Source organism: Phyllobates terribilis, unplaced genomic scaffold, assembly GCF_046119375.1.
Source record: "Phyllobates terribilis strain yellow unplaced genomic scaffold, ASM4611937v1 Scaffold_34__1_contigs__length_13252353, whole genome shotgun sequence".
NCBI classification, from domain to species: domain Eukaryota; kingdom Metazoa; phylum Chordata; class Amphibia; order Anura; family Dendrobatidae; genus Phyllobates; species Phyllobates terribilis.
The window spans coordinates 3,981,750-4,000,920 of record NW_027362794.1 but is presented as its reverse complement, the minus strand read 5'-3'; the positions used below and the strand labels follow the sequence as shown (position 1 = coordinate 4,000,920).

The 19,171-nt window shown below is 45.2% G+C and overlaps 15 non-coding genes across 15 annotated transcripts; all 15 read right to left on the bottom strand.

Moving 5' to 3' along the window:
* Window positions 1-484: 484 nt before the first annotated feature.
* Window positions 485-675, bottom strand: LOC141180898 (U2 spliceosomal RNA). Its single transcript, XR_012256526.1, has one exon. It is a non-coding gene; the product is annotated as a U2 spliceosomal RNA (small nuclear RNA).
* Window positions 676-1,791: 1,116 nt separating this feature from the next.
* On the bottom strand, window positions 1,792-1,982 carry LOC141180897 (U2 spliceosomal RNA). Its single transcript, XR_012256525.1, has one exon. It is a non-coding gene; the product is annotated as a U2 spliceosomal RNA (small nuclear RNA).
* A 1,121-nt stretch (window positions 1,983-3,103) lies between these two features.
* On the bottom strand, window positions 3,104-3,294 carry LOC141181447 (U2 spliceosomal RNA). The gene has a single exon (XR_012257023.1). It is a non-coding gene; the product is annotated as a U2 spliceosomal RNA (small nuclear RNA).
* Window positions 3,295-4,409: 1,115 nt separating this feature from the next.
* On the bottom strand, window positions 4,410-4,600 carry LOC141180895 (U2 spliceosomal RNA). The gene has a single exon (XR_012256523.1). It is a non-coding gene; the product is annotated as a U2 spliceosomal RNA (small nuclear RNA).
* Window positions 4,601-5,719: 1,119 nt separating this feature from the next.
* Window positions 5,720-5,910, bottom strand: LOC141180894 (U2 spliceosomal RNA). Its single transcript, XR_012256522.1, has one exon. It is a non-coding gene; the product is annotated as a U2 spliceosomal RNA (small nuclear RNA).
* Window positions 5,911-7,031: 1,121 nt separating this feature from the next.
* Window positions 7,032-7,222, bottom strand: LOC141180893 (U2 spliceosomal RNA). The gene has a single exon (XR_012256521.1). It is a non-coding gene; the product is annotated as a U2 spliceosomal RNA (small nuclear RNA).
* A 1,123-nt stretch (window positions 7,223-8,345) lies between these two features.
* Window positions 8,346-8,536, bottom strand: LOC141180892 (U2 spliceosomal RNA). The gene has a single exon (XR_012256520.1). It is a non-coding gene; the product is annotated as a U2 spliceosomal RNA (small nuclear RNA).
* Window positions 8,537-9,653: 1,117 nt separating this feature from the next.
* On the bottom strand, window positions 9,654-9,844 carry LOC141180891 (U2 spliceosomal RNA). The gene has a single exon (XR_012256519.1). It is a non-coding gene; the product is annotated as a U2 spliceosomal RNA (small nuclear RNA).
* A 1,118-nt stretch (window positions 9,845-10,962) lies between these two features.
* Window positions 10,963-11,153, bottom strand: LOC141180889 (U2 spliceosomal RNA). The gene has a single exon (XR_012256518.1). It is a non-coding gene; the product is annotated as a U2 spliceosomal RNA (small nuclear RNA).
* Window positions 11,154-12,267: 1,114 nt separating this feature from the next.
* LOC141180888 (U2 spliceosomal RNA) lies at window positions 12,268-12,458 on the bottom strand. The gene has a single exon (XR_012256517.1). It is a non-coding gene; the product is annotated as a U2 spliceosomal RNA (small nuclear RNA).
* Window positions 12,459-13,578: 1,120 nt separating this feature from the next.
* On the bottom strand, window positions 13,579-13,769 carry LOC141180887 (U2 spliceosomal RNA). The gene has a single exon (XR_012256516.1). It is a non-coding gene; the product is annotated as a U2 spliceosomal RNA (small nuclear RNA).
* Window positions 13,770-14,884: 1,115 nt separating this feature from the next.
* LOC141180886 (U2 spliceosomal RNA) lies at window positions 14,885-15,075 on the bottom strand. The gene has a single exon (XR_012256515.1). It is a non-coding gene; the product is annotated as a U2 spliceosomal RNA (small nuclear RNA).
* Window positions 15,076-16,191: 1,116 nt separating this feature from the next.
* Window positions 16,192-16,382, bottom strand: LOC141180885 (U2 spliceosomal RNA). The gene has a single exon (XR_012256514.1). It is a non-coding gene; the product is annotated as a U2 spliceosomal RNA (small nuclear RNA).
* Window positions 16,383-17,493: 1,111 nt separating this feature from the next.
* LOC141181562 (U2 spliceosomal RNA) lies at window positions 17,494-17,684 on the bottom strand. The gene has a single exon (XR_012257127.1). It is a non-coding gene; the product is annotated as a U2 spliceosomal RNA (small nuclear RNA).
* A 1,117-nt stretch (window positions 17,685-18,801) lies between these two features.
* Window positions 18,802-18,992, bottom strand: LOC141180883 (U2 spliceosomal RNA). The gene has a single exon (XR_012256512.1). It is a non-coding gene; the product is annotated as a U2 spliceosomal RNA (small nuclear RNA).
* Between the last annotated feature and the right edge of the window lie 179 nt (window positions 18,993-19,171).

Below are 19,171 nucleotides of genomic sequence, written 5' to 3'. Positions count from 1 at the left end.
GAAAAGGCATTGTAGCAAACCAAAAAAGAAATTTTAAGCGCAGCAGAGTAACCAGCTCACATACCTGTTAGCTCAGGTGAGTTTAAAAGGCTGCTGTTGATAACAAGGGCATTTGCTAAATAGATGGTGTGTGTGCAACAATATACTGAAAGGTCAATTATATTGTGCAGCTTATCTCACCACCTGTAGTTATTTAGGTGAAAGCTCCAAAATGCTTGCCTAATATGTCTGTTTATCCAAAAGGAAGTATAGAGGGAGAGCTAGATAGATAGCATTGCATTACATTACATGGCAATGCAATGCACAGTTGCTGAAGTTGAACCAAAATGAGCTTGTCATCTGGCTTCTGCAACTTTTAACATGAAAAATCCAATGAGGAGAAGAAAAGCAAAGCCAAAGAGTCCATCCCAAAATCCGACAAACAAGCCAAATGAACAAAAAGCATTGAATTCAATTCTTTCTGATTTTAGAAACTGCATTAAAGAAGGGGTGCACCGGTCCTGGAGATACTGCAATACCAGGTCAATGCGTGGAGTGGACAGAGCAAGCTCTTTTTCCATCTCCCTGTTCTAAAAATCCATTTAATATATGGTCCCCAGATAGGGGACGTATCAGATATTAAACTGATAAGAACAGATACTACACTTGATCTTAGCCAAAAGGCCGAGAAGCGATAACCAGAATTGGTTTCCGACTACGGTGCCACCCAAGGATTCTGAAAAGTCCATTTGTGGAGATGGCCACCTGGACTCCCGTTAAGAAGACATGCTGTCAACCTCTAGATCCCTCACATGCCTGCACTTTTCGGCTTGCTGCTGCTGCAATCCACGCGTTTTAGATCTGCATAACTCCACCTCTTTTAGCACAGTACCCTCAACCCCCGGCTGTTCCCACCCGCCTCAACACCGTTGGAAGGGAGGAGAACCAATTAAGGCGGGGGGGGGGGTGGAACGAGCAGCTGTCTACCCTTAGCAGGAGGGTTGCTGATTAATTACCTCTCCTGCTGCTGCTGCTGCTGGCTGTCCAGCAGCAGACTGAAGGTGGCTGCTGCTGTGCGCAGGTATATAAAGGCTCAGAGCCTATTATGACACGCGCAGCCAGCGTTCCATTGCCACATTCCGTCTACTGCAGGCGGGATACCTGGATGGCTGAATGTCACTGAGAAGCTCACAGAGACCGCCATAAGCAACAGTTTAAAAGAATGCCACAGACTAATCAACCAAACTTTTTGGGTTGGTTTCTCTTTTATAGTCTGCAGGCATTAAATGAAAGAAGTCAGTGTTCCAGCAGAGGGAGACAACGTTTCAGAAAAGGCATTGTAGCAAACCAAAAAAGAAATTTTAAGCGCAGCAGAGTAACCAGCTCACATACCTGTTAGCTCAGGTGAGTTTAAAAGGCTGCTGTTGATAACAAGGGCATTTGCTAAATAGATGGTGTGTGTGCAACAATATACTGAAAGGTCAATTATATTGTGCAGCTTATCTCACCACCTGTAGTTATTTAGGTGAAAGCTCCAAAATGCTTGCCTAATATGTCTGTTTATCCAAAAGGAAGTATAGAGGGAGAGCTAGATAGATAGCATTGCATTACATTACATGGCAATGCAATGCACAGTTGCTGAAGTTGAACCAAAATGAGCTTGTCATCTGGCTTCTGCAACTTTTAACATGAAAAATCCAATGAGGAGAAGAAAAGCAAAGCCAAAGAGTCCATCCCAAAATCCGACAAACAAGCCAAATGAACAAAAAGCATTGAATTCAATTCTTTCTGATTTTAGAAACTGCATTAAAGAAGGGGTGCACCGGTCCTGGAGATACTGCAATACCAGGTCAATGCGTGGAGTGGACAGAGCAAGCTCTTTTTCCATCTCCCTGTTCTAAAAATCCATTTAATATATGGTCCCCAGATAGGGGACGTATCAGATATTAAACTGATAAGAACAGATACTACACTTGATCTTAGCCAAAAGGCCGAGAAGCGATAACCAGAATTGGTTTCCGACTACGGTGCCACCCAAGGATTCTGAAAAGTCCATTTGTGGAGATGGCCACCTGGACTCCCGTTAAGAAGACATGCTGTCAACCTCTAGATCCCTCACATGCCTGCACTTTTCGGCTTGCTGCTGCTGCAATCCACGCGTTTTAGATCTGCATAACTCCACCTCTTTTAGCACAGTACCCTCAACCCCCGGCTGTTCCCACCCGCCTCAACACCGTTGGAAGGGAGGAGAACCAATTAAGGCCGGGGGGGGGGGGGGGTGGAACGAGCAGCTGTCTACCCTTAGCAGGAGGGTTGCTGATTAATTACCTCTCCTGCTGCTGCTGCTGCTGGCTGTCCAGCAGTAGACTGAAGGTGGCTGCTGCTGTGCGCAGGTATATAAAGGCTCAGAGCCTATTATGACACGCGCAGCCAGCGTTCCATTGCCACATTCCGTCTACTGCAGGCGGGATACCTGGATGGCTGAATGTCACTGAGAAGCTCACAGAGACCGCCATAAGCAACAGTTTAAAAGAATGCCACAGACTAATCAACCAAACTTTTTGGGTTGGTTTCTCTTTTATAGTCTGCAGGCATTAAATGAAAGAAGTCAGTGTTCCAGCAGAGGGAGACAACGTTTCAGAAAAGGCATTGTAGCAAACCAAAAAAGAAATTTTAAGCGCAGCAGAGTAACCAGCTCACATACCTGTTAGCTCAGGTGAGTTTAAAAGGCTGCTGTTGATAACAAGGACATTTGCTAAATAGATGGTGTGTGTGCAACAATATACTGAAAGGTCAATTATATTGTGCAGCTTATCTCACCACCTGTAGTTATTTAGGTGAAAGCTCCAAAATGCTTGCCTAATATGTCTGTTTATCCAAAAGGAAGTATAGAGGGAGAGCTAGATAGATAGCATTGCATTACATTACATGGCAATGCAATGCACAGTTGCTGAAGTTGAACCAAAATGAGCTTGTCATCTGGCTTCTGCAACTTTTAACATGAAAAATCCAATGAGGAGAAGAAAAGCAAAGCCAAAGAGTCCATCCCAAAATCCGACAAACAAGCCAAATGAACAAAAAGCATTGAATTCAATTCTTTCTGATTTTAGAAACTGCATTAAAGAAGGGGTGCACCGGTCCTGGAGATACTGCAATACCAGGTCAATGCGTGGAGTGGACAGAGCAAGCTCTTTTTCCATCTCCCTGTTCTAAAAATCCATTTAATATATGGTCCCCAGATAGGGGACGTATCAGATATTAAACTGATAAGAACAGATACTACACTTGATCTTAGCCAAAAGGCCAAGAAGCGATAACCAGAATTGGTTTCCGACTACGGTGCCACCCAAGGATTCTGAAAAGTCCATTTGTGGAGATGGCCACCTGGACTCCCGTTAAGAAGACATGCTGTCAACCTCTAGATCCCTCACATGCCTGCACTTTTCGGCTTGCTGCTGCTGCAATCCACGCGTTTTAGATCTGCATAACTCCACCTCTTTTAGCACAGTACCCTCAACCCCCGGCTGTTCCCACCGGCCTCAACACCGTTGGAAGGGAGGAGAACCAATTAAGGCCGGGGGGGGGGGGTGGAACGAGCAGCTGTCTACCCTTAGCAGGAGGGTTGCTGATTAATTACCTCTCCTGCTGCTGCTGCTATCTGTCCAGCAGTAGACTGAAGGTGGCTGCTGCTGTGCGCAGGTATATAAAGGCTCAGAGCTTATTATGACACGCGCAGCCAGCGTTCCATTGCCACATTCCGTCTACTGCAGGCGGGATACCTGGATGGCTGAATGTCACTGAGAAGCTCACAGAGACCGCCATAAGCAACAGTTTAAAAGAATGCCACAGACTAATCAACCAAACTTTTTGGGTTGGTTTCTCTTTTATAGTCTGCAGGCATTAAATGAAAGAAGTCAGTGTTCCAGCAGAGGGAGACAACGTTTCAGAAAAGGCATTGTAGCAAACCAAAAAAGAAATTTTAAGCGCAGCAGAGTAACCAGCTCACATACCTGTTAGCTCAGGTGAGTTTAAAAGGCTGCTGTTGATAACAAGGGCATTTGCTAAATAGATGGTGTGTGTGCAACAATATACTGAAAGGTCAATTATATTGTGCAGCTTATCTCACCACCTGTAGTTATTTAGGTGAAAGCTCCAAAATGCTTGCCTAATATGTCTGTTTATCCAAAAGGAAGTATAGAGGGAGAGCTAGATAGATAGCATTGCATTACATTACATGGCAATGCAATGCACAGTTGCTGAAGTTGAACCAAAATGAGCTTGTCATCTGGCTTCTGCAACTTTTAACATGAAAAATCCAATGAGGAGAAGAAAAGCAAAGCCAAAGAGTCCATCCCAAAATCCGACAAACAAGCCAAATGAACAAAAAGCATTGAATTCAATTCTTTCTGATTTTAGAAACTGCATTAAAGAAGGGGTGCACCGGTCCTGGAGATACTGCAATACCAGGTCAATGCGTGGAGTGGACAGAGCAAGCTCTTTTTCCATCTCCCTGTTCTAAAAATCCATTTAATATATGGTCCCCAGATAGGGGACGTATCAGATATTAAACTGATAAGAACAGATACTACACTTGATCTTAGCCAAAAGGCCGAGAAGCGATAACCAGAATTGGTTTCCGACTACGGTGCCACCCAAGGATTCTGAAAAGTCCATTTGTGGAGATGGCCACCTGGACTCCCGTTAAGAAGACATGCTGTCAACCTCTAGATCCCTCACATGCCTGCACTTTTCGGCTTGCTGCTGCTGCAATCCACGCGTTTTAGATCTGCATAACTCCACCTCTTTTAGCACAGTACCCTCAACCCCCGGCTGTTCCCACCCGCCTCAACACCGTTGGAAGGGAGGAGAACCAATTAAGGCGGGGGGGGGGGGGGTGGAACGAGCAGCTGTCTACCCTTAGCAGGAGGGTTGCTGATTAATTACCTCTCCTGCTGCTGCTGCTGCTGGCTGTCCAGCAGCAGACTGAAGGTGGCTGCTGCTGTGCGCAGGTATATAAAGGCTCAGAGCCTATTATGACACGCGCAGCCAGCGTTCCATTGCCACATTCCGTCTACTGCAGGCGGGATACCTGGATGGCTGAATGTCACTGAGAAGCTCACAGAGACCGCCATAAGCAACAGTTTAAAAGAATGCCACAGACTAATCAACCAAACTTTTTGGGTTGGTTTCTCTTTTATAGTCTGCAGGCATTAAATGAAAGAAGTCAGTGTTCCAGCAGAGGGAGACAACGTTTCAGAAAAGGCATTGTAGCAAACCAAAAAAGAAATTTTAAGCGCAGCAGAGTAACCAGCTCACATACCTGTTAGCTCAGGTGAGTTTAAAAGGCTGCTGTTGATAACAAGGGCATTTGCTAAATAGATGGTGTGTGTGCAACAATATACTGAAAGGTCAATTATATTGTGCAGCTTATCTCACCACCTGTAGTTATTTAGGTGAAAGCTCCAAAATGCTTGCCTAATATGTCTGTTTATCCAAAAGGAAGTATAGAGGGAGAGCTAGATAGATAGCATTGCATTACATTACATGGCAATGCAATGCACAGTTGCTGAAGTTGAACCAAAATGAGCTTGTCATCTGGCTTCTGCAACTTTTAACATGAAAAATCCAATGAGGAGAAGAAAAGCAAAGCCAAAGAGTCCATCCCAAAATCCGACAAACAAGCCAAATGAACAAAAAGCATTGAATTCAATTCTTTCTGATTTTAGAAACTGCATTAAAGAAGGGGTGCACCGGTCCTGGAGATACTGCAATACCAGGTCAATGCGTGGAGTGGACAGAGCAAGCTCTTTTTCCATCTCCCTGTTCTAAAAATCCATTTAATATATGGTCCCCAGATAGGGGACGTATCAGATATTAAACTGATAAGAACAGATACTACACTTGATCTTAGCCAAAAGGCCGAGAAGCGATAACCAGAATTGGTTTCCGACTACGGTGCCACCCAAGGATTCTGAAAAGTCCATTTGTGGAGATGGCCACCTGGACTCCCGTTAAGAAGACATGCTGTCAACCTCTAGATCCCTCACATGCCTGCACTTTTCGGCTTGCTGCTGCTGCAATCCACGCGTTTTAGATCTGCATAACTCCACCTCTTTTAGCACAGTACCCTCAACCCCCGGCTGTTCCCACCCGCCTCAACACCGTTGGAAGGGAGGAGAACCAATTAAGGCGGGGGGGGGGGGGGGGTGGAACGAGCAGCTGTCTACCCTTAGCAGGAGGGTTGCTGATTAATTACCTCTCCTGCTGCTGCTGCTGCTGGCTGTCCAGCAGCAGACTGAAGGTGGCTGCTGCTGTGCGCAGGTATATAAAGGCTCAGAGCCTATTATGACACGTGCAGCCAGCGTTCCATTGCCACATTCCGTCTACTGCAGGCGGGATACCTGGATGGCTGAATGTCACTGAGAAGCTCACAGAGACCGCCATAAGCAACAGTTTAAAAGAATGCCACAGACTAATCAACCAAACTTTTTGGGTTGGTTTCTCTTTTATAGTCTGCAGGCATTAAATGAAAGAAGTCAGTGTTCCAGCAGAGGGAGACAACGTTTCAGAAAAGGCATTGTAGCAAACCAAAAAAGAAATTTTAAGCGCAGCAGAGTAACCAGCTCACATACCTGTTAGCTCAGGTGAGTTTAAAAGGCTGCTGTTGATAACAAGGGCATTTGCTAAATAGATGGTGTGTGTGCAACAATATACTGAAAGGTCAATTATATTGTGCAGCTTATCTCACCACCTGTAGTTATTTAGGTGAAAGCTCCAAAATGCTTGCCTAATATGTCTGTTTATCCAAAAGGAAGTATAGAGGGAGAGCTAGATAGATAGCATTGCATTACATTACATGGCAATGCAATGCACAGTTGCTGAAGTTGAACCAAAATGAGCTTGTCATCTGGCTTCTGCAACTTTTAACATGAAAAATCCAATGAGGAGAAGAAAAGCAAAGCCAAAGAGTCCATCCCAAAATCCGACAAACAAGCCAAATGAACAAAAAGCATTGAATTCAATTCTTTCTGATTTTAGAAACTGCATTAAAGAAGGGGTGCACCGGTCCTGGAGATACTGCAATACCAGGTCAATGCGTGGAGTGGACAGAGCAAGCTCTTTTTCCATCTCCCTGTTCTAAAAATCCATTTAATATATGGTCCCCAGATAGGGGACGTATCAGATATTAAACTGATAAGAACAGATACTACACTTGATCTTAGCCAAAAGGCCGAGAAGCGATAACCAGAATTGGTTTCCGACTACGGTGCCACCCAAGGATTCTGAAAAGTCCATTTGTGGAGATGGCCACCTGGACTCCCGTTAAGAAGACATGCTGTCAACCTCTAGATCCCTCACATGCCTGCACTTTTCGGCTTGCTGCTGCTGCAATCCACGCGTTTTAGATCTGCATAACTCCACCTCTTTTAGCACAGTACCCTCAACCCCCGGCTGTTCCCACCCGCCTCAACACCGTTGGAAGGGAGGAGAACCAATTAAGGCGGGGGGGGGGGGGGGGGGTGGAACGAGCAGCTGTCTACCCTTAGCAGGAGGGTTGCTGATTAATTACCTCTCCTGCTGCTGCTGCTGCTGGCTGTCCAGCAGCAGACTGAAGGTGGCTGCTGCTGTGCGCAGGTATATAAAGGCTCAGAGCCTATTATGACACACGCAGCCAGCGTTCCATTGCCACATTCCGTCTACTGCAGGCGGGATACCTGGATGGCTGAATGTCACTGAGAAGCTCACAGAGACCGCCATAAGCAACAGTTTAAAAGAATGCCACAGACTAATCAACCAAACTTTTTGGGTTGGTTTCTCTTTTATAGTCTGCAGGCATTAAATGAAAGAAGTCAGTGTTCCAGCAGAGGGAGACAACGTTTCAGAAAAGGCATTGTAGCAAACCAAAAAAGAAATTTTAAGCGCAGCAGAGTAACCAGCTCACATACCTGTTAGCTCAGGTGAGTTTAAAAGGCTGCTGTTGATAACAAGGGCATTTGCTAAATAGATGGTGTGTGTGCAACAATATACTGAAAGGTCAATTATATTGTGCAGCTTATCTCACCACCTGTAGTTATTTAGGTGAAAGCTCCAAAATGCTTGCCTAATATGTCTGTTTATCCAAAAGGAAGTATAGAGGGAGAGCTAGATAGATAGCATTGCATTACATTACATGGCAATGCAATGCACAGTTGCTGAAGTTGAACCAAAATGAGCTTGTCATCTGGCTTCTGCAACTTTTAACATGAAAAATCCAATGAGGAGAAGAAAAGCAAAGCCAAAGAGTCCATCCCAAAATCCGACAAACAAGCCAAATGAACAAAAAGCATTGAATTCAATTCTTTCTGATTTTAGAAACTGCATTAAAGAAGGGGTGCACCGGTCCTGGAGATACTGCAATACCAGGTCAATGCGTGGAGTGGACAGAGCAAGCTCTTTTTCCATCTCCCTGTTCTAAAAATCCATTTAATATATGGTCCCCAGATAGGGGACGTATCAGATATTAAACTGATAAGAACAGATACTACACTTGATCTTAGCCAAAAGGCCGAGAAGCGATAACCAGAATTGGTTTCCGACTACGGTGCCACCCAAGGATTCTGAAAAGTCCATTTGTGGAGATGGCCACCTGGACTCCCGTTAAGAAGACATGCTGTCAACCTCTAGATCCCTCACATGCCTGCACTTTTCGGCTTGCTGCTGCTGCAATCCACGCGTTTTAGATCTGCATAACTCCACCTCTTTTAGCACAGTACCCTCAACCCCCGGCTGTTCCCACCCGCCTCAACACCGTTGGAAGGGAGGAGAACCAATTAAGGCGGGGGGGGGGGGTGGAACGAGCAGCTGTCTACCCTTAGCAGGAGGGTTGCTGATTAATTACCTCTCCTGCTGCTGCTGCTGCTGGCTGTCCAGCAGCAGACTGAAGGTGGCTGCTGCTGTGCGCAGGTATATAAAGGCTCAGAGCCTATTATGACACGCGCAGCCAGCGTTCCATTGCCACATTCCGTCTACTGCAGGCGGGATACCTGGATGGCTGAATGTCACTGAGAAGCTCACAGAGACCGCCATAAGCAACAGTTTAAAAGAATGCCACAGACTAATCAACCAAACTTTTTGGGTTGGTTTCTCTTTTATAGTCTGCAGGCATTAAATGAAAGAAGTCAGTGTTCCAGCAGAGGGAGACAACGTTTCAGAAAAGGCATTGTAGCAAACCAAAAAAGAAATTTTAAGCGCAGCAGAGTAACCAGCTCACATACCTGTTAGCTCAGGTGAGTTTAAAAGGCTGCTGTTGATAACAAGGGCATTTGCTAAATAGATGGTGTGTGTGCAACAATATACTGAAAGGTCAATTATATTGTGCAGCTTATCTCACCACCTGTAGTTATTTAGGTGAAAGCTCCAAAATGCTTGCCTAATATGTCTGTTTATCCAAAAGGAAGTATAGAGGGAGAGCTAGATAGATAGCATTGCATTACATTACATGGCAATGCAATGCACAGTTGCTGAAGTTGAACCAAAATGAGCTTGTCATCTGGCTTCTGCAACTTTTAACATGAAAAATCCAATGAGGAGAAGAAAAGCAAAGCCAAAGAGTCCATCCCAAAATCCGACAAACAAGCCAAATGAACAAAAAGCATTGAATTCAATTCTTTCTGATTTTAGAAACTGCATTAAAGAAGGGGTGCACCGGTCCTGGAGATACTGCAATACCAGGTCAATGCGTGGAGTGGACAGAGCAAGCTCTTTTTCCATCTCCCTGTTCTAAAAATCCATTTAATATATGGTCCCCAGATAGGGGACGTATCAGATATTAAACTGATAAGAACAGATACTACACTTGATCTTAGCCAAAAGGCCGAGAAGCGATAACCAGAATTGGTTTCCGACTACGGTGCCACCCAAGGATTCTGAAAAGTCCATTTGTGGAGATGGCCACCTGGACTCCCGTTAAGAAGACATGCTGTCAACCTCTAGATCCCTCACATGCCTGCACTTTTCGGCTTGCTGCTGCTGCAATCCACGCGTTTTAGATCTGCATAACTCCACCTCTTTTAGCACAGTACCCTCAACCCCCGGCTGTTCCCACCCGCCTCAACACCGTTGGAAGGGAGGAGAACCAATTAAGGCGGGGGGGGGGGGGTGGAACGAGCAGCTGTCTACCCTTAGCAGGAGGGTTGCTGATTAATTACCTCTCCTGCTGCTGCTGCTGCTGGCTGTCCAGCAGCAGACTGAAGGTGGCTGCTGCTGTGCGCAGGTATATAAAGGCTCAGAGCCTATTATGACACGCGCAGCCAGCGTTCCATTGCCACATTCCGTCTACTGCAGGCGGGATACCTGGATGGCTGAATGTCACTGAGAAGCTCACAGAGACCGCCATAAGCAACAGTTTAAAAGAATGCCACAGACTAATCAACCAAACTTTTTGGGTTGGTTTCTCTTTTATAGTCTGCAGGCATTAAATGAAAGAAGTCAGTGTTCCAGCAGAGGGAGACAACGTTTCAGAAAAGGCATTGTAGCAAACCAAAAAAGAAATTTTAAGCGCAGCAGAGTAACCAGCTCACATACCTGTTAGCTCAGGTGAGTTTAAAAGGCTGCTGTTGATAACAAGGGCATTTGCTAAATAGATGGTGTGTGTGCAACAATATACTGAAAGGTCAATTATATTGTGCAGCTTATCTCACCACCTGTAGTTATTTAGGTGAAAGCTCCAAAATGCTTGCCTAATATGTCTGTTTATCCAAAAGGAAGTATAGAGGGAGAGCTAGATAGATAGCATTGCATTACATTACATGGCAATGCAATGCACAGTTGCTGAAGTTGAACCAAAATGAGCTTGTCATCTGGCTTCTGCAACTTTTAACATGAAAAATCCAATGAGGAGAAGAAAAGCAAAGCCAAAGAGTCCATCCCAAAATCCGACAAACAAGCCAAATGAACAAAAAGCATTGAATTCAATTATTTCTGATTTTAGAAACTGCATTAAAGAAGGGGTGCACCGGTCCTGGAGATACTGCAATACCAGGTCAATGCGTGGAGTGGACAGAGCAAGCTCTTTTTCCATCTCCCTGTTCTAAAAATCCATTTAATATATGGTCCCCAGATAGGGGACGTATCAGATATTAAACTGATAAGAACAGATACTACACTTGATCTTAGCCAAAAGGCCGAGAAGCGATAACCAGAATTGGTTTCCGACTACGGTGCCACCCAAGGATTCTGAAAAGTCCATTTGTGGAGATGGCCACCTGGACTCCCGTTAAGAAGACATGCTGTCAACCTCTAGATCCCTCACATGCCTGCACTTTTCGGCTTGCTGCTGCTGCAATCCACGCGTTTTAGATCTGCATAACTCCACCTCTTTTAGCACAGTACCCTCAACCCCCGGCTGTTCCCACCTGCCTCAACACCGTTGGAAGGGAGGAGAACCAATTAAGGCGGGGGGGGGTGGAACGAGCAGCTGTCTACCCTTAGCAGGAGGGTTGCTGATTAATTACCTCTCCTGCTGCTGCTGCTGCTGGCTGTCCAGCAGCAGACTGAAGGTGGCTGCTGCTGTGCGCAGGTATATAAAGGCTCAGAGCCTATTATGACACGCGCAGCCAGCGTTCCATTGCCACATTCCGTCTACTGCAGGCGGGATACCTGGATGGCTGAATGTCACTGAGAAGCTCACAGAGACCGCCATAAGCAACAGTTTAAAAGAATGCCACAGACTAATCAACCAAACTTTTTGGGTTGGTTTCTCTTTTATAGTCTGCAGGCATTAAATGAAAGAAGTCAGTGTTCCAGCAGAGGGAGACAACGTTTCAGAAAAGGCATTGTAGCAAACCAAAAAAGAAATTTTAAGCGCAGCAGAGTAACCAGCTCACATACCTGTTAGCTCAGGTGAGTTTAAAAGGCTGCTGTTGATAACAAGGGCATTTGCTAAATAGATGGTGTGTGTGCAACAATATACTGAAAGGTCAATTATATTTTGCAGCTTATCTCACCACCTGTAGTTATTTAGGTGAAAGCTCCAAAATGCTTGCCTAATATGTCTGTTTATCCAAAAGGAAGTATAGAGGGAGAGCTAGATAGATAGCATTGCATTACATTACATGGCAATGCAATGCACAGTTGCTGAAGTTGAACCAAAATGAGCTTGTCATCTGGCTTCTGCAACTTTTAACATGAAAAATCCAATGAGGAGAAGAAAAGCAAAGCCAAAGAGTCCATCCCAAAATCCGACAAACAAGCCAAATGAACAAAAAGCATTGAATTCAATTCTTTCTGATTTTAGAAACTGCATTAAAGAAGGGGTGCACCGGTCCTGGAGATACTGCAATACCAGGTCAATGCGTGGAGTGGACAGAGCAAGCTCTTTTTCCATCTCCCTGTTCTAAAAATCCATTTAATATATGGTCCCCAGATAGGGGACGTATCAGATATTAAACTGATAAGAACAGATACTACACTTGATCTTAGCCAAAAGGCCGAGAAGCGATAACCAGAATTGGTTTCCGACTACGGTGCCACCCAAGGATTCTGAAAAGTCCATTTGTGGAGATGGCCACCTGGACTCCCGTTAAGAAGACATGCTGTCAACCTCTAGATCCCTCACATGCCTGCACTTTTCGGCTTGCTGCTGCTGCAATCCACGCGTTTTAGATCTGCATAACTCCACCTCTTTTAGCACAGTACCCTCAACCCCCGGCTGTTCCCACCCGCCTCAACACCGTTGGAAGGGAGGAGAACCAATTAAGGCGGGGGGGGGGGGGGGTGGAACGAGCAGCTGTCTACCCTTAGCAGGAGGGTTGCTGATTAATTACCTCTCCTGCTGCTGCTGCTGCTGGCTGTCCAGCAGCAGACTGAAGGTGACTGCTGCTGTGCGCAGGTATATAAAGGCTCAGAGCCTATTATGACACGCGCAGCCAGCGTTCCATTGCCACATTCCGTCTACTGCAGGCGGGATACCTGGATGGCTGAATGTCACTGAGAAGCTCACAGAGACCGCCATAAGCAACAGTTTAAAAGAATGCCACAGACTAATCAACCAAACTTTTTGGGTTGGTTTCTCTTTTATAGTCTGCAGGCATTAAATGAAAGAAGTCAGTGTTCCAGCAGAGGGAGACAACGTTTCAGAAAAGGCATTGTAGCAAACCAAAAAAGAAATTTTAAGCGCAGCAGAGTAACCAGCTCACATACCTGTTAGCTCAGGTGAGTTTAAAAGGCTGCTGTTGATAACAAGGGCATTTGCTAAATAGATGGTGTGTGTGCAACAATATACTGAAAGGTCAATTATATTGTGCAGCTTATCTCACCACCTGTAGTTATTTAGGTGAAAGCTCCAAAATGCTTGCCTAATATGTCTGTTTATCCAAAAGGAAGTATAGAGGGAGAGCTAGATAGATAGCATTGCATTACATTACATGGCAATGCAATGCACAGTTGCTGAAGTTGAACCAAAATGAGCTTGTCATCTGGCTTCTGCAACTTTTAACATGAAAAATCCAATGAGGAGAAGAAAAGCAAAGCCAAAGAGTCCATCCCAAAATCCGACAAACAAGCCAAATGAACAAAAAGCATTGAATTCAATTCTTTCTGATTTTAGAAACTGCATTAAAGAAGGGGTGCACCGGTCCTGGAGATACTGCAATACCAGGTCAATGCGTGGAGTGGACAGAGCAAGCTCTTTTTCCATCTCCCTGTTCTAAAAATCCATTTAATATATGGTCCCCAGATAGGGGACGTATCAGATATTAAACTGATAAGAACAGATACTACACTTGATCTTAGCCAAAAGGCCGAGAAGCGATAACCAGAATTGGTTTCCGACTACGGTGCCACCCAAGGATTCTGAAAAGTCCATTTGTGGAGATGGCCACCTGGACTCCCGTTAAGAAGACATGCTGTCAACCTCTAGATCCCTCACATGCCTGCACTTTTCGGCTTGCTGCTGCTGCAATCCACGCGTTTTAGATCTGCATAACTCCACCTCTTTTAGCACAGTACCCTCAACCCCCGGCTGTTCCCACCCGCCTCAACACCGTTGGAAGGGAGGAGAACCAATTAAGGCGGGGGGGGGGTGGAACGAGCAGCTGTCTACCCTTAGCAGGAGGGTTGCTGATTAATTACCTCTCCTGCTGCTGCTGCTGCTGGCTGTCCAGCAGCAGACTGAAGGTGGCTGCTGCTGTGCGCAGGTATATAAAGGCTCAGAGCCTATTATGACACGCGCAGCCAGCGTTCCATTGCCACATTCCGTCTACTGCAGGCGGGATACCTGGATGGCTGAATGTCACTGAGAAGCTCACAGAGACCGCCATAAGCAACAGTTTAAAAGAATGCCACAGACTAATCAACCAAACTTTTTGGGTTGGTTTCTCTTTTATAGTCTGCAGGCATTAAATGAAAGAAGTCAGTGTTCCAGCAGAGGGAGACAACGTTTCAGAAAAGGCATTGTAGCAAACCAAAAAAGAAATTTTAAGCGCAGCAGAGTAACCAGCTCACATACCTGTTAGCTCAGGTGAGTTTAAAAGGCTGCTGTTGATAACAAGGGCATTTGCTAAATAGATGGTGTGTGTGCAACAATATACTGAAAGGTCAATTATATTGTGCAGCTTATCTCACCACCTGTAGTTATTTAGGTGAAAGCTCCAAAATGCTTGCCTAATATGTCTGTTTATCCAAAAGGAAGTATAGAGGGAGAGCTAGATAGATAGCATTGCATTACATTACATGGCAATGCAATGCACAGTTGCTGAAGTTGAACCAAAATGAGCTTGTCATCTGGCTTCTGCAACTTTTAACATGAAAAATCCAATGAGGAGAAGAAAAGCAAAGCCAAAGAGTCCATCCCAAAATCCGACAAACAAGCGAAATGAACAAAAAGCATTGAATTCAATTCTTTCTGATTTTAGAAACTGCATTAAAGAAGGGGTGCACCGGTCCTGGAGATACTGCAATACCAGGTCAATGCGTGGAGTGGACAGAGCAAGCTCTTTTTCCATCTCCCTGTTCTAAAAATCCATTTAATATATGGTCCCCAGATAGGGGACGTATCAGATATTAAACTGATAAGAACAGATACTACACTTGATCTTAGCCAAAAGGCCGAGAAGCGATAACCAGAATTGGTTTCCGACTACGGTGCCACCCAAGGATTCTGAAAAGTCCATTTGTGGAGATGGCCACCTGGACTCCCGTTAAGAAGACATGCTGTCAACCTCTAGATCCCTCCATTGCCTGCACTTTTCGGCTTGCTGCTGCTGCAATCCACGCGTTTTAGATCTGCATAACTCCACCTCTTTTAGCACAGTACCCTCAACCCCCGGCTGTTCCCACCCGCCTCAACACCGTTGGAAGGGAGGAGAACCAATTAAGGCGGGGGGGGGGGTGGAACGAGCAGCTGTCTACCCTTAGCAGGAGGGTTGCTGATTAATTACCTCTCCTGCTGCTGCTGCTGCTGGCTGTCCAGCAGCAGACTGAAGGTGGCTGCTGCTGTGCGCAGGTATATAAAGGCTCAGAGCCTATTATGACACGCGCAGCCAGCGTTCCATTGCCACATTCCGTCTACTGCAGGCGGGATACCTGGATGGCTGAATGTCACTGAGAAGCTCACAGAGACCGCCATAAGCAACAGTTTAAAAGAATGCCACAGACTAATCAACCAAACTTTTTGGGTTGGTTTCTCTTTTATAGTCTGCAGGCATTAAATGAAAGAAGTCAGTGTTCCAGCAGAGGGAGACAACGTTTCAGAAAAGGCATTGTAGCAAACCAAAAAAGAAATTTTAAGCGCAGCAGAGTAACCAGCTCACATACCTGTTAGCTCAGGTGAGTTTAAAAGGCTGCTGTTGATAACAAGGGCATTTGCTAAATAGATGGTGTGTGTGCAACAATATACTGAAAGGTCAATTATATTGTGCAGCTTATCTCACCACCTGTAGTTATTTAGGTGAAAGCTCCAAAATGCTTGCCTAATATGTCTGTTTATCCAAAAGGAAGTATAGAGGGAGAGCTAGATAGATAGCATTGCATTACATTACATGGCAATGCAATGCACAGTTGCTGAAGTTGAACCAAAATGAGCTTGTCATCTGGCTTCTGCAACTTTTAACATGAAAAATCCAATGAGGAGAAGAAAAGCAAAGCCAAAGAGTCCATCCCAAAATCCGACAAACAAGCCAAATGAACAAAAAGCATTGAATTCAATTCTTTCTGATTTTAGAAACTGCATTAAAGAAGGGGTGCACCGGTCCTGGAGATACTGCAATACCAGGTCAATGCGTGGAGTGGACAGAGCAAGCTCTTTTTCCATCTCCCTGTTCTAAAAATCCATTTAATATATGGTCCCCAGATAGGGGACGTATCAGATATTAAACTGATAAGAACAGATACTACACTTGATCTTAGCCAAAAGGCCGAGAAGCGATAACCAGAATTGGTTTCCGACTACGGTGCCACCCAAGGATTCTGAAAAGTCCATTTGTGGAGATGGCCACCTGGACTCCCGTTAAGAAGACATGCTGTCAACCTCTAGATCCCTCACATGCCTGCACTTTTCGGCTTGCTGCTGCTGCAATCCACGCATTTTAGATCTGCATAACTCCACCTCTTTTAGCACAGTACCCTCAACCCCCGGCTGTTCCCACCCGCCTCAACACCGTTGGAAGGGAGGAGAACCAATTAAGGCGGGGGGGGGTGGAACGAGCAGCTGTCTACCCTTAGCAGGAGGGTTGCTGATTAATTACCTCTCCTGCTGCTGCTGCTGGCTGTCCAGCAGCAGACTGAAGGTGGCTGCTGCTGTGCGCAGGTATATAAAGGCTCAGAGCCTATTATGACACGTGCAGCCAGCGTTCCATTGCCACATTCCGTCTACTGCAGGCGGGATACCTGGATGGCTGAATGTCACTGAGAAGCTCACAGAGACCGCCATAAGCAACAGTTTAAAAGAATGCCACAGACTAATCAACCAAACTTTTTGGGTTGGTTTCTCTTTTATAGTCTGCAGGCATTAAATGAAAGAAGTCAGTGTTCCAGCAGAGGGAGACAACGTTTCAGAAAAGGCATTGTAGCAAACCAAAAAAGAAATTTTAAGCGCAGCAGAGTAACCAGCTCACATACCTGTTAGCTCAGGTGAGTTTAAAAGGCTGCTGTTGATAACAAGGGCATTTGCTAAATAGATGGTGTGTGTGCAACAATATACTGAAAGGTCAATTATATTGTGCAGCTTATCTCACCACCTGTAGTTATTTAGGTGAAAGCTCCAAAATGCTTGCCTAATATGTCTGTTTATCCAAAAGGAAGTATAGAGGGAGAGCTAGATAGATAGCATTGCATTACATTACATGGCAATGCAATGCACAGTTGCTGAAGTTGAACCAAAATGAGCTTGTCATCTGGCTTCTGCAACTTTTAACATGAAAAATCCAATGAGGAGAAGAAAAGCAAAGCCAAAGAGTCCATCCCAAAATCCGACAAACAAGCCAAATGAACAAAAAGCATTGAATTCAATTCTTTCTGATTTTAGAAACTGCATTAAAGAAGGGGTGCACCGGTCCTGGAGATACTGCAATACCAGGTCAATACGTGGAGTGGACAGAGCAAGCTCTTTTTCCATCTCCCTGTTCTAAAAATCCATTTAATATATGGTCCCCAGATAGGGGACGTATCAGATATTAAACTGATAAGAACAGATACTACACTTGATCTTAGCCAAAAGGCCGAGAAGCGATAACCAGAATTGGTTTCCGACTACGGTGCCACCCAAGGATTCTGAAAAGTCCATTTGTGGAGATGGCCACCTGGACTCCCGTTAAGAAGACATGCTGTCAACCTCTAGATCCCTCACATGCCTGCACTTTTCGGCTTGCTGCTGCTGCAATCCACGCGTTTTAGATCTGCATAACTCCACCTCTTTTAGCACAGTACCCTCAACCCCCGGCTGTTCCCACCCGCCTCAACACCGTTGGAAGGGAGGAGAACCAATTAAGGCGGGGGGGGGGGGTGGAACGAGCAGCTGTCTACCCTTAGCAGGAGGGTTGCTGATTAATTACCTCTCCTGCTGCTGCTGCTGCTGGCTGTCCAGCAGCAGACTGAAGGTGGCTGCTGCTGTGCGCAGGTATATAAAGGCTCAGAGCCTATTATGACACGCGCAGCCAGCGTTCCATTGCCACATTCCGTCTACTGCAGGCGGGATACCTGGATGGCTGAATGTCACTGAGAAGCTCACAGAGACCGCCATAAGCAACAGTTTAAAAGAATGCCACAGACTAATCAACCAAACTTTTTGGGTTGGTTTCTCTTTTATAGTCTGCAGGCATTAAATGAAAGAAGTCAGTGTTCCAGCAGAGGGAGACAACGTTTCAGAAAAGGCATTGTAGCAAACCAAAAAAGAAATTTTAAGCGCAGCAGAGTAACCAGCTCACATACCTGTTAGCTCAGGTGAGTTTAAAAGGCTGCTGTTGATAACAAGGGCATTTGCTAAATAGATGGTGTGTGTGCAACAATATACTGAAAGGTCAATTATATTGTGCAGCTTATCTCACCACCTGTAGTTATTTAGGTGAAAGCTCCAAAATGCTTGCCTAATATGTCTGTTTATCCAAAAGGAAGTATAGAGGGAGAGCTAGATAGATAGCATTGCATTACATTACATGGCAATGCAATGCACAGTTGCTGAAGTTGAACCAAAATGAGCTTGTCATCTGGCTTCTGCAACTTTTAACATGAAAAATCCAATGAGGAGAAGAAAAGCAAAGCCAAAGAGTCCATCCCAAAATCCGACAAACAAGCCAAATGAACAAAAAGCATTGAATTCAATTCTTTCTGATTTTAGAAACTGCATTAAAGAAGGGGTGCACCGGTCCTGGAGATACTGCAATACCAGGTCAATGCGTGGAGTGGACAGAGCAAGCTCTTTTTCCATCTCCCTGTTCTAAAAATCCATTTAATATATGGTCCCCAGATAGGGGACGTATCAGATATTAAACTGATAAGAACAGATACTACACTTGATCTTAGCCAAAAGGCCGAGAAGCGATAACCAGAATTGGTTTCCGACTACGGTGCCACCCAAGGATTCTGAAAAGTCCATTTGTGGAGATGGCCACCTGGACTCCCGTTAAGAAGACATGCTGTCAACCTCTAGATCCCTCACATGCCTGCACTTTTCGGCTTGCTGCTGCTGCAATCCATGCGTTTTAGATCTGCATAACTCCAC